Raw genomic sequence first — 18,792 nt, 5'->3', positions numbered from 1 at the left:
ATGCCTGCCACTACTGATGTGTGTGTGTGTTTCTGTCTGTTTTTAGTGACTGTAAATTTAGTTTTCACTCTAACAATTTCTCAAAGAATACAAACCCTGTCTTGTCACTTGAACCAAACTACTAATGTGCAGAATTTAGCACCAGATGGAACTTGGGGTGTAGAGGAGTCATAAGAGGGAAGGAAAGCAGTGGGGCTTGTTGAAAAGGAAGTCAGAGATAGGGAGGGGCTGGGATGGAATGGATTTGAAACACAAAGAGAATATCTGTGATTATGTATAGGATGTGTTTATGAGTTTGTTATGAGTTTGGAAGAGATTCCAGCTGAAGATAGGTATAACTTAAGAGAAAGGTCGTAAAGCTGAAACTTTGAAAACTGGTGAAAGTAGAAAATAAGGCTAAGACAGATCCTTTGAAAACACCTACTTACTTGTTAAGAAAAGTATAAAGGAAAGAAAAACAATCAGGCCTGTGGTGGGAAAAGCAATAGAGTGTAGTGCTAAAGAAGATGGGAGTTTTCAAGAAAGAAATGCTGCTGCTGCTGCTGCTGCTGCTAAGTCGCTTCAGTCGTGTCCGACTTTGTGCGACCCCATAGACGGCAGCCCACCAGGCTCCCCCGTCCCTGGGATTCTCCAGGCAAGAACACTGGAGCGGGTTGCCGTTTCCTTCTCCAATGCATGAAAGTGAAAAATGAAAGTAAAGTTGCTCAGTCGTGTCCGACTCCTAGCGACCCCATGGGCTGCAGCCCATCAGGCTCATTTTTGATGCATTTATTGCCTTCTCCGCAATAAATGCTATTTCCTGTCAAAAAAAAAAAAAGGTGTTTGGGTTAGGTGTTCCATGGGTCCTTTGGGGAAAGTTTTAAAATTAATTTTATTATTAAAGTATAGTTGATTCACAGCGTTTATTATACAGTGAATGATTTAATATTTTTTTACATTGGGCTTCCCCAGTGGTTCAGCTGGTAAAGAACCCACTTGCCAGTCCAGGAGACTCAAGAGACTTGAGTTTGATCCCTGTGTCTGGGTAGATCCACTAAAGAAGGAAGTGGCAACCTTATCCAGTATTCTTGCCTGGAAAATTCCATGGACAGAAGAGCCTGGCAGTCCATGGGATTGCGAAGAGGCAGACACGACTGAGAGCACATGCACACATTTTATAGATTATGCTCCATTTGAATTTTTCTTAAAATATTGGCTATGTCCTCGGTGCTTTTAAATATTGGCTATGTCCTCGGTGCTGTACAATATATTACTGTAGCTTATTTATTTTATGCATGATATTTGTACCTACCTTTCTCGCCATTTCCCGTTTCCCTCTCCCTGTTGGTAACCGCTGCTGCTGGTAAGTCGCTTCAGTCGTGTCCGACTCTGTGCTACTCCGTAGACAGCAGCCCACCAGGCTCCCCCGTCCCTGGGATTCTCCAGGCAAGAACACTAGAGCGGGTTGCCATTTCCTTCTCCAATGCATGAAAGTGAAAAGGTAAAGTGAAGTTGCTTAGTCGTGTCCGACTCTTAGCGACCCCATGGACTGCAGCCCACCAGGCTCCTCGGTCCATGGGATTTTCCAGGCAAGAGTACTGGAGTAGGGTGCCATTGCCTTCTCCGTGGTAACCGCTAGTTTTCTACATCTATGTTTCTGTTTTATTACATTCATTCGTTTGCTTTATTTTTTAGATTCCACATAAATGATAATAATATTTATCTTTCTCTGATTTATTTCACTAAGCATTCTACTGTCTAGGTCCATCTATATTATTATTATTGGCAGAATTTCATTCTTTTTTTTATGGCTGAATAATATTCCGTGTGTGTGTATCTGTGTTTGCACACATACTATATATACCTCATCTTCATTCATTTCATCTGTTCATGGATACTTGGGTTGCTTTGTTATCTTAGCTCTTGTAAATAATGCTGCTATGAATATTGGGTGCAAGTATCTTTTCAAAGTAGTGTTTTTATTTGGGGGAGATGTATACTCAGAAGAGGAATTGCTGGGGCATACAGTCATTCTATTTTTAGTTTTTTGAGGAACCTTCATGCTGTTCCCTGTAGTGGCTGCACCAATTTACACTCCCACTAACAGTGTACCAGGGTTCCCTTTTCTCTATATCCTCGCCAACATTTGTTATTTGTGGACTTTTTTGGTGATAGCCATTCTCACATGGTTTTGATTTAAATTTGGGGAAGCAGTTTTTGCAGAGTAGTCAAGGCAGAAAGTATTTATATATGTTTCAAATATTCCCCCTCTTATTTCCACTTTCTTGCTTTGATTTTTAGATGAAACTCTATGTTGAGCCAGTCTTCATGGAAGGATCTAAACTGACTTACAGAGCCACTCCCTGGGAACATAGAGCTCATCTTCTATAAATATAGTTTTAATATTCTTTTCTTTAAATGTGTTACCTAAAATACTTCAGATCAGATGCTAATATCATTTCTCAGATACACTAAGTGTTACTTTCTTTATCATCATCAAACATACTTCCTAAATGCCTCACCGTTAGGGGCTTACATTTATTATGTAATTGGAATTATAGAAGGATGATAAATGAATTCCTTGTTATTGCCAGTTCTTCTTTTACAAGAAGTACACTTTTACTTTTAAAAAAGCTTTCTGTTTTTATAAAGATCTCATAGAAAGCTTTTTGGATTAGTAGGGCCACCTGCATATGGGATTTCTAGGTGAGAATCAAATACATAGTTAACTTTTGTTTCCATCTGCAGAGAATAGTTGTAAGGATATAAAAGACTCAACCTAAGAGCAGTAACAATGATTATAATTTTAAAGAACTGTAGTAGTTATTCTTTGCATTTTATGCACTAATTTCTCTTTTTATGTAGAAGTGTGTGTGTTTAATCATCACAGTGGCCCCATAGATGCAGATATCTTTACTCTCTTACCATTTATGAGAGAACTGATGCTCAGAACATTTAAATAAATTGTGTGAGCTTTTTGACCAATTGAAAATAGAGCCAGGATTCAGGTCAGCTCTTTCTGACTTTCAAAGACCATGTTCTCTACATGGCCCGTGCAGTTTACAAATGTATTTGAAATTTGAGTTTTAACACCCTTGGTGGCAACAACTCACTCCAATTTGGGTGCCCAGTGCCTCATTACTTTCTTCCTTTTTTCTTCCAACTTGGGATGACTAGATAATTTTCATTTGCTTAAACGTATTATCATTCTATACTGCTGATTGTCAGGCAATCTTCTGCATATTTAATTCCCTTATTTATTCTTCACATCAGTTATATTTCTCCTTCAACATTTTATTTTGAAACTTGAGACAAATAGCATATGTTTGTATTCACCACCTAGATTCTGCCATTAACATTTTACTTATTACTTATTTTATTACATTAGCTATAATCTGTGTATCTATAAGTTCATTTTTGATGCATTTAAAAAGTAAAGACATCACTGCAAATATCCTAAATACTTCAGTATGTATATTATTGACTATAGTTCAGCATTTATGTACAACTTTTTTCTTTTGATGTAAAATTTACATTCACTGAAATGCATAAATCTTAAATATACATTTTCTGGATTTCATAAACTCATATACCTAACTGTGTAACTCATATACCTTTGAAGACATAAAATATTACTACTGATAGGTGTCTCTCTTTATTCCCATTTTGTGCCTGAGGAAACTGAAACACAGTGAAATTAAATAATCTGCCTGAGGTCACACTGCTAATTGAAATAGAGCTGGAATTCAGGCTCTGGGAATCTGCTTTTAGGGTTTGCGCTCCTGACAGCACCCTCAGTCTGCACATGTCCAGGTATCCTTTTACATTCCCATGTACAAATGTCGTATTAATTTATAACATAAGAGTGTAGACACAGAAGTAGTATGTTTGGGATTAGTGAGAGTAGAAATGCTGTTCTGGAAATGCCTTACATCCTTGCAAGAGTATATATGACAAGAGAAACTAAGAAGGAAAGAAGAACCTTCGTCAAAATACCATGGTGAATCTCTGTGTAATGATTGTGTCTCAGCCGGCATCCTTGACTGATGTTTCCAGGTATAAAGTGACAGTCTGTTAATGACGACACTGAGGTTCAGGAAAATCCTAAACTGCCACTTGGACAGTTAAAGGTAAATAATGTTCAGTGCATTTTTGTATTAAGCATATTTTTGCTCTACTATGATAATTAGAAAATTGTTCATCCGTGTATGGTGTATGTAGTGCCACTTGCCTTGATGTCTCAGGCTCAAATAATAGAATTAACCAATTTGGGATTTATAGTTATGAAATTTGTAAAGCCTTTAGCAAAGAAACTGAATGGAATTCTTTGGCCTTTCCAAATTTCATAAAAATATGCATAAATTTTGAAATAAATGATACTTATTTTTTGTAGTTCTTAGGTGTACTATTCCTATGAGAAGAAATTATATTTTTCCTGAATTGTGTTCATATCAGAAGCCATATATTAAAATTGACCAGTTTCTTTTGTTCCTTTATTCAATTATGAAAAAGTACTGTCATATATATTTTTAAAAATCCTAAGTATTGTTCATAAAGCAAAGTCAAAAAACCAGAAAACATGTAGTTAACAAAACCTAGCCTGTCACTAGAGGGCAGAACAGTACTATACTTGATTTGACAATTTAAAAAATTGCTGAACATGGGAAAATGTTGATGTACGATTGAATAGAAGTCTCTTTTATTTTTATGTCTTGCTGTGAAATCCATTAACATACTTATTTCACTTGTATCAAAGGAGCTTTGCTGATAATTACAGAAAATTGATTACAATTGATTGCTTGCAAAAAGGCATCATTATTTAGGAGAGCGTCAGTATATCTCAAGAGAAAATGCAATGCTTACCAAGAGGTGCATTAAATTATTTCTATTATATGTAGTACTCTGAAGTAGAGTTGCCATATAGACTTTTAGGTGTGGCATCATGAGAGAACATGTTTGAGACATTTACTAGTATTTAGGTTTAAGAACTCATTGAAATATAGGACTTTTGATCTTTCAGCTGAAATGTGTTGAATAATTAAGATTTTGAAATTATAGTTGTAAAAGCAATGAACTAATTCTAGCCCCTTTTTTAAAATGTTAAAATTTTGTCAGTGCCTGTTCACATAGTTTTATTTCTGTTTGACAATTTCTGTTGTTCTGATATAGTTGCATTTTGCTTTATTTTTTCTGATAGACTTTTTAAATAATTCAAGCTCTAAAATTATTCTAGTGAGCAACCTCAGCGGTTCATTGTCTGAACGCATAGTTTTATCTTAAAAGTGTGTAGTTTGAATTTTATTCTGTAAAAGCAGTTTGGATTTATAAATGATTCATTTGTAGTAGAGAATATAGGATGTCAGTAAAAGTCCTAGCGTTTGGCATTAGAAGATTTGTGGCCCCAGTTATCATGTTCTTGCCTTTGGCCTTGGGCAAGTCACATTACCTCTCTGAAGTAACCATTGTCTAAGTTGAAGAATTGGAAAAATATTTCCATATTTACTGCTAGGTTAATTTGAGAATTGTGTTTTTATCTGTGTAGATGTGTCTCCAAAGATGCTTCTGTGTAAGGATGAATTTTAATAAATAAAGATAAATAAGCTCAGAAAAAGCTTAGAAATAACTTTGAAGTGGTCAGTTATATCACAAATTTAGTAACATAAAGGCGCTTACTACAGGAGTAAATGAAACAAAAAATGTGGTTTCCAACTTGAAACCCAAGTTCAAATTACTGACCTCCGCCCTGTCTCTGAGTATGTCTGACTGCTTAATCTTTCCATAACTGCTGACTATGTGGCTCCTCTCACTCTGTTCTATCCTCTTGTTTATTTCCATGTTCCCTCTCTCTGTGTTTCTCCTGACTGTCTTTGGTCTCTCTCTGTGTTTTTCTTATCCCAGGCACCCTCAGGAAGACCCCAAGCCTCTAACAGTACCTGGTATCATCTCCAGCATGTTTGTAGATGTGGAGGATTCACTGGCTTTTTGAGACATACCAGAGGCGAATTGTTCCACTGTAGTAAGTCAATCAGCATTTATTAAGTGACTACTGTTTACAGAGCACAGTTGATGGTGCTTTGGGCAAAGAAGAATGAGTTAGGGCATAGCTCTGAGGACATAATCTTGTAAACACTTCTCAGTGGCTCTTACAAGCTAGATACATGCAAATAAAAACAACAATGAAGTAAAAAGCTGACAAATAATTATATAAGTGAGTTGTGTTGTTAGAAAACCAGGTGGTATCAATCAGGTTTCCTGCATGAGTTTAAAATTAGGTTTTGAAATATTATTGTAAAAAAGATTGAGGAAAAAGAGGGTAGAAGTGAGTAATTTCTGTGGGACTTGGCAAGCCTATTTCCTTGCCTGTTGAGTGAGTCCCAAGGGTAGTGAAAGGAGTTTCAGCCTACTGACAGCTAACTTTCCTTAAACTTCCAGTCTTAGAGAAGTCAGGGTATGAAAAGAAGTACAGCTAAATTGGGACTTTCCATAAACATATGTGGTATCTGTTACCAGCTTTAGAATTTAGAGAGTTTAATGGTAAATTGTGATTATGAAGTAATAATGAGGTACTATGACATAAAGTTAATACAAACTATTAGAATATGGTCTAGGGATGCATTATAAATGCTAAATTGTATAAAAATAGTAAACTACAGTGTAACAAGACAGTTTCGTGTTTGTGTTCGAAATTTATTTGTGCTGTTGTATTTTAGATAGTCCTACGTGCAGACACCCTGGCTTTCACAGTTTACGGTTTGAATCTCGCCTCTGCTCGCTGTTTAATGTTGGGCAATCTATGAAACAGAAATCTCAGTTTCCTTCTATGTTAACTAAGGGTAAAATATTTACCTGAGAGTTGTTGTGTGAGTTAAAAGAGGTCATTTTTTAAAGTCCTGAATATGTGCTAGGTACTTGCAGCTTCTTAAAAAGTACCTTTTAAGATAGTTTGTTAAATATAGTATTAATTTTCTGAGCGCTTTTTAAAAATAGGACTAACTCCATAGTATTTAGAAAGTGCTATACATGCAAGGGTTATTTATTACATGTGAATAAGATACAAATAACATTACCTTGAGTAACTGAGTACTTACCACTAACTTAGGAAACAGAGCTATGCCTGGCGCAGATTCCGTCAACTCTCTTTAACCACCACCACAGTGCTGAGTGTTGAGTTTCTTACTTCCTTATTTTTCTGTATAGTTTTTTTCATAATTTATATATCCCCTATATTGTTTTGCTTCTTTTTGAAATTTATATTAAATAATATATGTTTTCTTTTGCAATACCTATCTTGCCACTCAACATGTTTGAGAGAATCACCCTTCTTATACTTGTAATTCATTTATGATCACAGTTGTATTTTGTTGTATGAAAGTTCCACATTTTTATTACTTATCTAGTATTTATTCCATAATAATAATTCCATTATTTATCCACTTTCTTTTGATGGCTACTTAGATTGTTTCCAGTTTATGTTATGAGAGAAAAAATTGCAAATGAAAAAGTCTTGAGAGTCCTGTTTTTGCTTCTTAACACATATATTTCTCTAGGATATATGTTCATAGCTATAAATGCAGAATCAACCCACCCTGAAACTCTATAGGATTGTGGCAAATGGATTTCTACAGAACTTATTACATTTTATCCTCCCTGTAGCTGAGTTTAAGTGTTTTCATTGTGTATTTCCTATATTGCTGTTGTTTAGTCACTGAGTCCTATCTGACTTTGCAACCCATGGACTGTAGCCTATCAGGCTCCTCTGTCCATGGAATTTCCCAGGCAAGAGTACTGGAGTGGATTGCCGTTTCCTTCTACAGGGTATTGTCCCAGCCCAAAGATCCATCTCACGGCCCAAAGATCGATTTCACTTCTGCATTGCAGGCAGATTCTTTACCACTGAGCCACCAGGGAAGTCCGTATCTCCTATATAGTTCTTTAAAATCACTAAATTTTTGTTTAAAGAATTTTGTAACTTGTCCAGAACACCATTTTAACAGTAATCCTGATGACATTTTAAAAAATTAGTTTTATCCTCTGCATCAGCTGCTTTTATTTCTCTTAGTTTTCCAATTGTCACTTACACCTTTTCTCAAACCCAGTTAAGTCCTGACATCCTGAAATAGCTGGATGTGTTTACCAGCTAAGTTCTTTCTCCCAGGAAAGCTATGTCAAAATAATGTAATGTTCTTTTATATTAGATGAAAATTACCAGCTATTCCTGACCAAAATTTTTAAAAATAGCTTCGGCAGGGAAATGTACACATCTTTTACTGATTATTTTTTCCTTAATTTGAGTTGAGATAGAAAAAGAATGACCCATGGAGGACTGTTCACAACCTGTGATTTGTTCTGTGTTGCAAAAGTCCCAAAAGCTTGAGTAAGTGACAACTTGCATTTGCTAATCTTTCCCTCTTTCTCTCCTTTACCTACTTCTGTAGTTCTCAGCCATTGGATCTTTTGGTATCTGATTATACTTGCACAGTCCATTCCAATTTTCATATCATAGTTCCTCCTAGTTTTGTGCTTGGTGGTCCATGATTTTAGTTTGACTGACTTCACTGTTTTGCCTATTGTCAAGCTTGGTACTGTGATCTGCTACATTTATTTCCCAAGGTTTTCCAGGGGACATTCCCAGGTTCCAGTCTAGTGCCTAGTTCTTGTTATTCAACAGATGTTTATTGAATGAAGAAAGGAGAAATGTAAATGGAGTAAGGACTGAAATGCCTTTTCTCTGCTCAGCAGTAATAATTACCCTAAAAGCAATGGGCAAAAATCATGCATACAGTTAACAGATCTGCATATGGATAGCTTTGTAAACCATAGGTAGTCATTTCTTCTTGAGCTTCACTCTGTTTTTCTGTTTTTGCAAAATGAGAGTGGTAGAACAGTGATCTGTAAGAATCCTTTTGACTCTAAACTTTTTGTATTCTGTCTCCAACTGAAATGAAATACATTGATAGTTTCTCTTGGGATTTCTGGACACCACTACCAAAGCCTGAATCTACCTACCTTACCAGGCATTAGACTCACCTGTGTATAGCAACCTGCCAGTTACTGTCTCTGGTAACCATAGCAAGTGGGGCATACATCAAACTTCCCTTCTTGTTTGGTTTGATTTGTCCCAGAGAAAGATTACATTTATCTTTCTTTGAGAAAGTGTAATGAATGCCTTTGGCTTCCCACTTTCTTTTACCAGACAGCCCAGGTGTTCAGTGCAAAGTTTTGAGTCCTGGCCTCTTGCTTCTCCTCCTCTTCCCCTAGCCCCATAGCTGTGACTGAGCAGAGTGTCCTCTCGTATCTTCTGTTACTTGATATTACAATTTAACCTCACGTGTTTTCTCATAACGCCAGCTGCCATCTTTGAGTCAGTGTTGGTTTTAACTGTCGGATCCTTCCTTGATGTCGATGGACCTGTATTCACCTGATGTTGGCGGCTAGTTGCCTGTTCCTTTCTCCCGTGATTTCTTTGCTAGGAACTTCTCAACCCAAAGTTAATGGGAGTGAGACCTGGAGTCCCTCCCTCGTTGCCTTTGGTCCATCTTCCCATAGTTGTTGAAGGGACTCTCACTCTAAGATGCATTTGTGCTCAGACCCCTTTTAAGGAATTATCTGACTCTTCAGATTTTCACATGATTGCTGTTTCCTGCATCTGTTAGTTGTCCAGAGTTCCGTTTTGTGAGTACCACTGAACTGTGTGGATCAGAGGCAGAGAGCAGACTACATGGGGCAACGGGCACAAACTGTCTTAACTTTCTGTGAATTGTAAATGCTGCCCAGTCACTCCAGAGGATCTTGGCCAGAGAGCTATTTGACTATTAATCAAGGTTAAGGAGACTTTAATCTTGTAAAAAATCTAATTTTGTCATGGTTTTACAGATCTGCTTTGTGAAAAATCTCATGTGAATCAGGCAGATTTTAGGATAAAAAGAGAGTTAGGCAAGAGAAAAGTTTTCTAACTAAAAAAATGAAGAGGGAAAAGATTTTTAAATGAGGATTTATTTTTAATAACTAACTTAATTCTAAATCGAATAAATAAATAGTCTTTTTTTTTTATGTTAAAAACTCATTGAAAGACATTGATCGAAGTTGTTAACTTTCAGTCTTACTTCCAGCCTCAACACATATACAACACTTTAGATTTCCCAGGTAGCACTAGTGGTAAAGAACCTGTCTGCCAATGCAGAAGACCTAAAAGACATGGATTCAATCCCTAGGTTGGGAAGATCCCCTGGAGGAGGAAATGGCAACCCACTCCAGTATTCTTGCCTGGAGAATCCCGTGGACAGAGGAGCCTGGGGGGCTACAGCCCATAGGGTCGCAAAGAGTTGGGCATGACTTTGCATGGGCATACATCCCTGCCATGAGGAACCAGAAACCATGCTACCTGTGATAAGTCACCCCTCCTAACTGCTTACTTAACAAAACTCTACAAAAACATATTATGCCAAATACTGTATTCTGGAAGGAAGGGTGACTACCATCCTATCTCTGGAAGAACAGATTATTTTTGTTCCTCAGAAATACAAGGAGAGAAACATCCTTTTGTGCTTTTATAAGAGGAAAATGAGAGAAAATACCTGACATGAAAACTTCACTGATAGGAGAATGCTTACTCTAACCACTCTTATATTGTCTCAGATTAATGTAAAAGGCTTGACCTAATAAGTATTCACATTAATATTTTAACTTAGTGGTAAGTTTCTTTTGTAATACTAATTCACTTAGGATATCTTATTAATATAGACGGGCTTGAAAGTGCTTCTGAAAACCTACAGCACTCATTTAGTATTTTAATGTCTTTTGAGAAAGAACTATACATTCTATAATGATTACATTGCAGCAAATATTAAAAATATATACTGTTGTGTTAATAAGTTGGAAAGGTGGATCATATTTAAATACTGTAGAAAATTTATAAATGTATATAAACAAATGATACAGAATTTTCCTTTGGTGGAAACTAGGAAATGTATTTAGTACAGATTTCAGACTGAATGGTCTTGGAAGAAGAATTTTTAAATGCTTAATTAAATAAATTTTAAACTGTATTTTTACTCATTTTATATCTATCATACAGCAAATTTAGTAATACATATCAAAGTAAGCTCAACTTAGAGCTTTATGTAATTACTCATATAATTATACAAAATACAGATTTATCTATATTACTAAAAAGCATCTTATTAAAATAGTTTTAAATTCAATGACTACATTTAAATTTAGGTGTTGCTGGAATAGCAATATTTTGTGTGGGAGTTTATATCCAGGTAAAAAAACAGTGAAATGTTCAATGGGTCTGTAATTTGGGGGGACAAAGTGAGAAATGAATCTGTTTTCCTGAAGTTAATTTCCATTCATTATCTTAGTTGCAGAATCCACATTTCTAGAACACTGGGTGTTACTAAATTCGAAAAATAAATCACTGAGTCTTTTTTTGTTTAATCAATAGAACATAAAGTAGAGCAGCAGCACCTTAATATTGATAATTGTTTTGAGGGCTCGGGACTCCCAGGAAGCTCCCCTAGGCATCATCATATTGTTAAAGATCACTAAGTATAATATTCTTCTGTCTTGGTGCCAAACTGTTTCTCCCACAAAAATCTTTCTTAGATTCTGTACATCGCTATTGTGATTCCCCAGTGGGCCCACTCCAGTATTCTTGCCTGGAGAATCCCAGGGATGGAGGAGCCTGGTGGGCTGCCATCTATGGGGTTGCACAGACGTGACTTAGCAGCTTAGCAGTGGATACCTTACTCCCTTTCCCTGTGCTAGCCAAGCACCGTGTCTCATTTGAATGATGGCATCATTGCCCTTAGGTTATAAGGTTTATTGTGTGTGTGTGATTTTTTGTTTTTTGGAGTATATTAGCTTTAAAGTGTTGTTTATAGTTTCTGCTGTACAGCAAAATGTAAGGTCTGTTTTGAGCTTAGAGGAATCTTGGCTGCTGTTTTCATCCATTTATAGTTATTTGCTGTTACTTAGCCCATACCCTGGGTGGTGTTTAGTTTCTTAACTTGTGTCTGACTCTTTTGCAGTCCTATGGACTGTAGCCTGCCAGGCTCCTCTGTCCATGGGATTCACCAGTTAGTAATACTAGAGTGAATTGCCCTTTCCGTCTCCAGAAGATCTTCCCAACCCAGGGATCGAACCTGCATCTCCTGAATTGCAGGCAGATTCTTTACCATTGAGCCACCAGGGAAGCCCTACACTGGGTAGATGGCAGTATTACTTTCTGTGAGTTTCAAGCTGCCCTGTAAACACAGGATTTGTATATTCATCAGTTAATATCTTTCAACTGTGCAGAACCACTCTGGACCTTGGGAAATGGGTGCTCTGGAACACGTGAGTCAGAGAACATCTAGATCTCAGTGCCAGCTCAAGAGTGAGCCAGTGTGATTTTCACTGAATGGAATCATCCAGTCAGCTGTTCTGTCGGGATTAAAGCTCATCAACACAGCTTTTCTTCAGCTCTTACTGGAATTTATTCAAGGATTGTTTCTTTTTCCTTCAAACTTTAAAAAACATACCAGAGATTTTTCTTTTTTTTGGTCATCTGTTTAAAATTATTTGCATTTAAATAATTTCCAAGACAGTTTTCATTGAGAGGTTCTGGCTCTTTTACTCTTTGTACTTATTATAGTAAGGATGAGTGAAATTGTGATGGGACTGTGTTCTCCTGTTTATTCCTTTGCATTTTTCTGGTGACTTAACAGTTATGGAGAGGATGAACCTGAGGAAGTTTAACTTACAGGATTTAAGCCTATCATTTTCAGCGAGGGACTTTCTGTGTAAGACTCACCATCGGTGGTTAATAGGCTGATGATGGTGTCGTGGATGTCTGTAGTGAAGGTAAAAACAATAAGAGGCTGAGTGGCAGATTTAAATAATCATTCAAGACAGTAACAGAAGGTCACAAGGAAATTGGCTCATGTTGTAGGGAATTAAGAAATTTGGAGGAAGAGAATGTTATTTTCACCTGCATAGAGAGGAAGAGAAAAGGAGCAGTTTAAAATAAGGGATCCCTGAGCAAATGAAAGAAGGAAAGGAAGTACTCAAATGCAGGAAGCTGGGGCTTGAGTGTATCTTCTGGGATATTGGATATAGAGAAAGTCAGTGGAAGTTTAGGGCCAGGTTTTATGTGTTTTGTGGGAAGAATTAGGGAGCATTAGGAATGAGGCAGGGAGGGCACACAAAAGGTGTGGAATGCCTGTCTGAGGAATTCAATTCTGAAATGAGACTGAAAAGTGCCACTGAGGAGTTTGAATTCACAGAATGAAAGGCTTCAAGTTCCACTCTGAATAAATCACTGATAGAGATTAGTTTGGAAATGGAGATATCATTTAGAAGTTACTGTAAGCATCTCTTGGGATGAGGTGGTGCCAAAGAACTTGTAGAAAAAATACATTCATTCATGCTTTTTTTTTTTAAAGGAAATATATAAGTCAACATATGTGAGACATTCTAGAAGGGATTTTACATATCATCTGTTTCCATTCTTACCATCCTATGAAGAAAAACCAGCCTACTTTTATAGATGAGTGAACAGAGAAGACCTTGAATTTGATAACTAATAGTGGTAAAGTTTCATAGCCTATGAAATTGGCTTGGCGTATCTGAATGCCAAGTCCAGCCTTTCCTACTTTGCTCTGACTCATGAAGCATGAAATTGAGAACAGATGAACTTTTTATTCCTGATTTGATTTGTCATAGACTCTTTTCTTAGGAATTATTAAATGGATCCAAATTAGGATGATATTCGTGCATATTCTTATTAATCATATGTATGTCAGTACACCTGAGTTTGAGTTTGATAAAGATGTTATATGTTAGATTTAGCTATTTCTCAATCACAGCATTTGGGAAAATGGCTCCTTTCTGATAATTTAGAGGATAATAATAATTGACAGAATTTGGGTCAATGATATTTTATATTACTTTAGAATAAATATGAAGAGATATTTCCTATCAAGTAGTAATTTTGGTATATAGCAAATGAAATGAGTGTCCCAGTTTCCTAGAATACAATTATAGCATAAACCGGAACAGTTGTTTAGGAAAGAATGTTTTGGTTAATTTTTCTTACTGATTGAAAGTAGCTAGAAAAGTTTGTAAATCAGTCTAGAAATGTTAGTATACAACTGAATTTCTTAGCAATAATTAGTGAAACTTTTTTTTTTTTTTTTTAAGGAAAATGATCTTGGAGTCATCACTCTAATGATTAACACTTATTTTACTGTTTAAAAAACACAGTATATAGAAGAGGTGGGAAATTTGAAGAAGATACAGACATCCAATGAATTGCCCACAAATGGTACCCCACTCCAGTACTGTTGCCTGGAAAATCCCATAGACGGAGGAGCCTGGTGGGCTGCAGTCCATGGGGTCGCTAGGAGTCGGACACAACTGAGCGACTTCACTTTCACTTTTCACTTTCATGCATTGGAGAAGGAAATGGCAACCCACTCCAGTGTTCTTGCCTGGAGAATCCCAGGGACAGAGGAGCCTGGTAGGAGGCCGTCTATGGGGTTGCACAGAGTCAGACACGACTGAAGCAATTTAGCAGCAGCAGCAGTAGCAGCAACACTAACAAACTCTTCACCTCCTGCCTAAAATGTTCTGGAAAGTTGTTGTGGGTTTTTTTGTTTTTGTTTTTTGAAGTCATTTAAACAAAGTAGCTTGTTTTTATAATTTGTGATTTTTTTCTAAAACAAGTTCCTCCTGACACCCCCTCTCCCCCCAACACACACACACATGGTTAATGGAGGAATTTTGGTTAGTTGCTTCCTGGTTAAATGAGATTTACATATGTATTTACATATGTATAAATGAGATTTTTCTGTTTCATCCTCCAACTGTGCCAAGTGGAGGCCTTTCTTTTTAATCTTAATTTTTATTTCTCTTTGTATAACCTGCATTTCCTTCAGCAAAAACATTTTCAATTTCACAAACAAGAAGCAGCTGTCTGAAATATGTTCATTGACTCAGCTGACTGTCTGCAGTTGCCCAACAAAAGTTATTTGATTTGAGTAGTGTAAGGAAATAAAAATAAGCTTTCAGATTAGGTTTTGGCTGCTGTAGTAAGAACTTCTGTCTGTAACTTGAAGTCTTGAGTTCATATATAGTGCAATCTTATGTTGAAATTTAGACAGATTTGAGCCTAAACACCAATGCGGCTGTTAATAACTAATCTTAAGTGATAATTTGCTTCCTGTTTTTCTCCTGAATCCTCAAAGGAAAACACTGAATCATCACCTCAAGATTGACGTGACAAGGGATGTATCTCAATACTCTTCACAAGATGGAAAAAAAAAATTGTAATTTTATGTGTGTGCTATTTGGTAAGAAGTGATGAATGCTTTAGTTCGCTAAAGAAAATCAGTCCAGAGAATGAAATGGACAAAGCCAGAAGCATGTTGAGAATGATGTCCCAAAAGACTTTTAGGAACTGTAAAGTTGAGTACAGTGATATAAAACTATTCACACATTTTATTAGATCCATGTAGGACTGCAAACTGATTGTCTCCTTGAGAGACTGTTGCTGTAAATATTTAGGAAGAAAGAAAGTGTTGATAAGTCTCTGGCATGACTAAATATATTCACCGTGGACAAGTATATTAAAAGAATAAATTGTATCTCAGTTAGAAATCCAGGTTACTTTTAGTATTCTGTTTTGTTGTTTTTGTTGTTGTTGTTTTTGAGACTGTTTTCATGAAAATCATATACCTTCAGAAGTTTTCACATGTGACTCTTTATCCCTGATGGGTACTGAAAAATTAATAATGGTTGAGAAAAGTCCTAAACACCAAATTATGACCGTTGACAAAACTCATAATTAAAACTTGGCAAATTGGAAATACAGCCTCCTGCCTGATTACTTTTAGATGAAATTAATTTTATGTCTGGAATGTTGAATTGAGAAGTAGAGCAGATATTTTAGAGTCACTTACGTGAAACCTTAAGGATCTCTTCACCTTAGCTCCCCAAGTGTAGAATAAGTGCACTAAGTATTTTATGTTTTCTTACATAATTCTTCGCTCAGGTTCTTTGAGAAAGATTGTTCTTATTCTGGGGCTACAATTTGAAAAGTAAGTATTGGGAAGATTTGACCTATTCAGTTCAGTTCAGTTCAGTCACTCAGTCATGTCCGACTCTTTGTGACCCCATGAATTGCAGCACGCCAGGCCTCCCTGTCCGTCACCAACTCCCAGACTTCACCCAAACCCATGTCCATCGAGTCGGTGATATCAGCCTGCCATCTCATCCTCTGTCATCCCCTTCTCTTCCTGCCGCCAATCCCTCCCAGCATCAGAGTTTTCTAATGAGTCAACTCTTCACATGAGGTGGCCAAAGTATTAAGTTTCAGCTTTAGCATCAGTCCTTCCAATGAACACCAGGACTGATCTCCTTCAGAATGGACTGGTTGGATCTCCTTGCAAGGTACTCTCAAGAGTCTTCTCCAATATCACAGTTCAAAAGCATCAATTCTTTGGCGCTCAGCCTTCTTCACAGTCCAACTTTCACATCCATACATGATTACTGGGAAAACCATATCCTTGACTAGACGGACCTTTGTTGGCAAAGTAATGTCTCTGCTTTTGAATATGCTATCTAGGTTGGTCATAACTTTCCTTCCAAGGAGTAAGCGTCTTTTAATTTCATGGATGCAATCACCATCTGCAGTGATCTTGGAGCCCAAAAAAATAAAGTCTGACACTGTTTCCACTGTTTTCCCATCTATTTCCCATGAAGTGATGGGACCAGATGCCGTGATCTTTGTTTTCTGAATGTTGAGCTTTAAGCCAACTTTTTCACTCTCCACTTTCACTTTCATCAAGAGGCTTTTTAGTTCCTCTTCACTTTCTGCCATAAGGGTGGTGTCATCTGCATATCTGAGGTTATTGATATTTCTCCCGGCAACCTTGATTCCAGCTTGTGTTTCTTCCAGTCCAGCGTTTCTCATGATGTACTCTGCATAGAAGTTAAATAAGCCGGGTGACAGTATACAGCCTTGACGTACTCCTTTTCCTATTTGGAACCAGTCTGTTGTTCCATGTCCAGTTCTAACTGTTGCTTCCTGACCTGCATATAGGTTTCTCAAGAGGCAGGTCAGGTGGTCTGATATTCCTATCTCTTTCAGAATTTTCCACAGTTTATTGTGATCCACACAGTCAAAGGCTTTGGCATAGTCAATAAAGCAGAAATAGATGTTTTTCTGGAACTCTCTTGCTTTTTCCATGATCCAGCGGATGTTGGCAATTTGATCTCTGGTTCCTCTGCCTTTTCTAAAACCAGCTTGAACATCTGGAAGTTCACGGTTCACGTATTGCTGAAGCCTGGCTTGGAGAATTTTGAGCATTACTTTACCAGTGTATGAGATGAGTGCAATTTTGCAGTAGTTTGAGCATTCTTCGGCATTGCCTTTCTCTGGGATTGGAATGAAAACTGACCTTTTCCAGTCCTGTGGCCACTGCTGAGTTTTCCAAATTTGCTGGCATATTGAGTGTAGCACTTTCACAGCATCATCTTTCAGGATTTGAAAGAGCTCAACTGGAATTCCGTCACCTTCACTAGCTTTGTTCATAGTGATGCTTTCTAAGGCCCACTTGACTTCACATTCCAGGAAGTCTGGCTCTAGTTGAGTGATCACACCATCGTGATTATCTGGGTTCTGAAGATCTTTTTTGTACAGTTCTTCTGTGTATTCTTGCCACCTCTTCTTAGTATCTTCTGCTTCTTTTAGGTCCATACCATTTCTGTCCTTTATCGAGCCCATCTTTGCATGAAATGTTCCCTTGGTATCTCTAAGTTTCTTGAAGAGATCTCTAGTCTTTCCCATTCTGTTGTTTTCCTCTATTTCTTTGCATTGTTCTCTGAGGAAGGCTTTCTTATCTCTCCTTGCTATTCTTTGGAACTCTGCTTTCAGATGCTTATATCTTTCCTTTTCTCCTTTGCTTTTCGCTTCTCTTCTTTTCACAGCTATTTGTAAGGCCTCCCCAGATAGCCATTTTGACCTATTAGTTAGTAGACAAGTGCTAGCTACTTTATAGAGACATGTGATGCAAAATGATATTTTAAGTTAAAGAAGATCTAGGATTACATGACTGAAGTTTTCAAGCTTTGTTGAATGTGGCATTTTGTAGAAAGAACCTAGGTTGAAAATGTTTTGTAGTTCAGGTAGAAACTTTATGGAACGCTTGCTGTGTTTTTGTATTTGTGATATGCTGTACTGTTACTAGTTTCTTGAGATACAGGATATACCCTCAGTGTAAGGTGTAAATTATTTAGAAGTTGAAGTAGGAGCCAGTATAAAAAAGTACCTGCAACAGATGAAGAATATAGACTATTGTTTTCTTTTTTTTAAACTTGTTTCTGTAGTCTATTGGAATATGATATGTTGAGTTGATTAAACCTTTCTAGGATAGTATAATGATCTTATAATGAATTTTCTCATAGGTCTGAATTCCTTCTTAGTTCTTACATATTGATTTGTCTTTTTCACCAAGGTGCTTGGCAAAGCAATGGATGCTCAGTATATTTGTTTTGAATGTTGAGTGACTACTGGTCTTTTTGATGAAGCAAATTTAATGACATGAATTTTAATGAAACTTTTACACTTTGAAAGTGTCAGTGATTTGCTTTCTTGTTTTAAAAAATATTAAATGAATAAACTTTAGTTATTATTAAATGTTAACTTTTAGACTTTCTCAATCTAGAATGAAAAATTAACCCCAGGAATGACTTTGTTACACCTTGTGCAAGTTCCTGAGCAGATTTCTTCATTTGGACCTGAATTTCCTATTCTTTCAATGAGACGTT

At 36.8% G+C, this 18,792-nt stretch overlaps 1 protein-coding gene across 49 annotated transcripts in view; it reads left to right on the top strand.

Moving 5' to 3' along the window:
* The window catches only part of BBX (BBX high mobility group box domain containing), a 297,568-nt gene that overhangs the window by 144,209 nt on the left and 134,567 nt on the right, over positions 1 to 18,792 (top strand). For 12 of the 49 annotated variants that reach the window (XM_086408381.1, XM_086408435.1, XM_086408111.1 and 9 more), the window contains one exon: positions 5,878 to 5,995. The exons of 32 other annotated variants lie outside the window; for them this stretch is intronic. The gene's annotated coding sequence lies outside the window, so the exon portion shown is untranslated. Of the gene's footprint in view, positions 1 to 3,656; positions 3,793 to 4,035; positions 4,110 to 5,877; positions 5,996 to 18,792 lie in introns of all 49 variants that reach the window. 5 more of the 49 variants (XM_086408133.1, XM_086408255.1, XM_086408237.1 and 2 more) reach the window with 2 other exon arrangements.

Source organism: Bos grunniens, chromosome 1 (genome assembly GCF_055505025.1).
Source record: "Bos grunniens cultivar Pamir isolate PY7600 chromosome 1, Bosgru_T2T1.0, whole genome shotgun sequence".
NCBI lineage: Eukaryota > Metazoa > Chordata > Mammalia > Artiodactyla > Bovidae > Bos > Bos grunniens.
The sequence above is the reverse complement of the archived record's forward strand: the minus strand, read 5'-3'. Positions and strand labels throughout refer to the sequence as shown.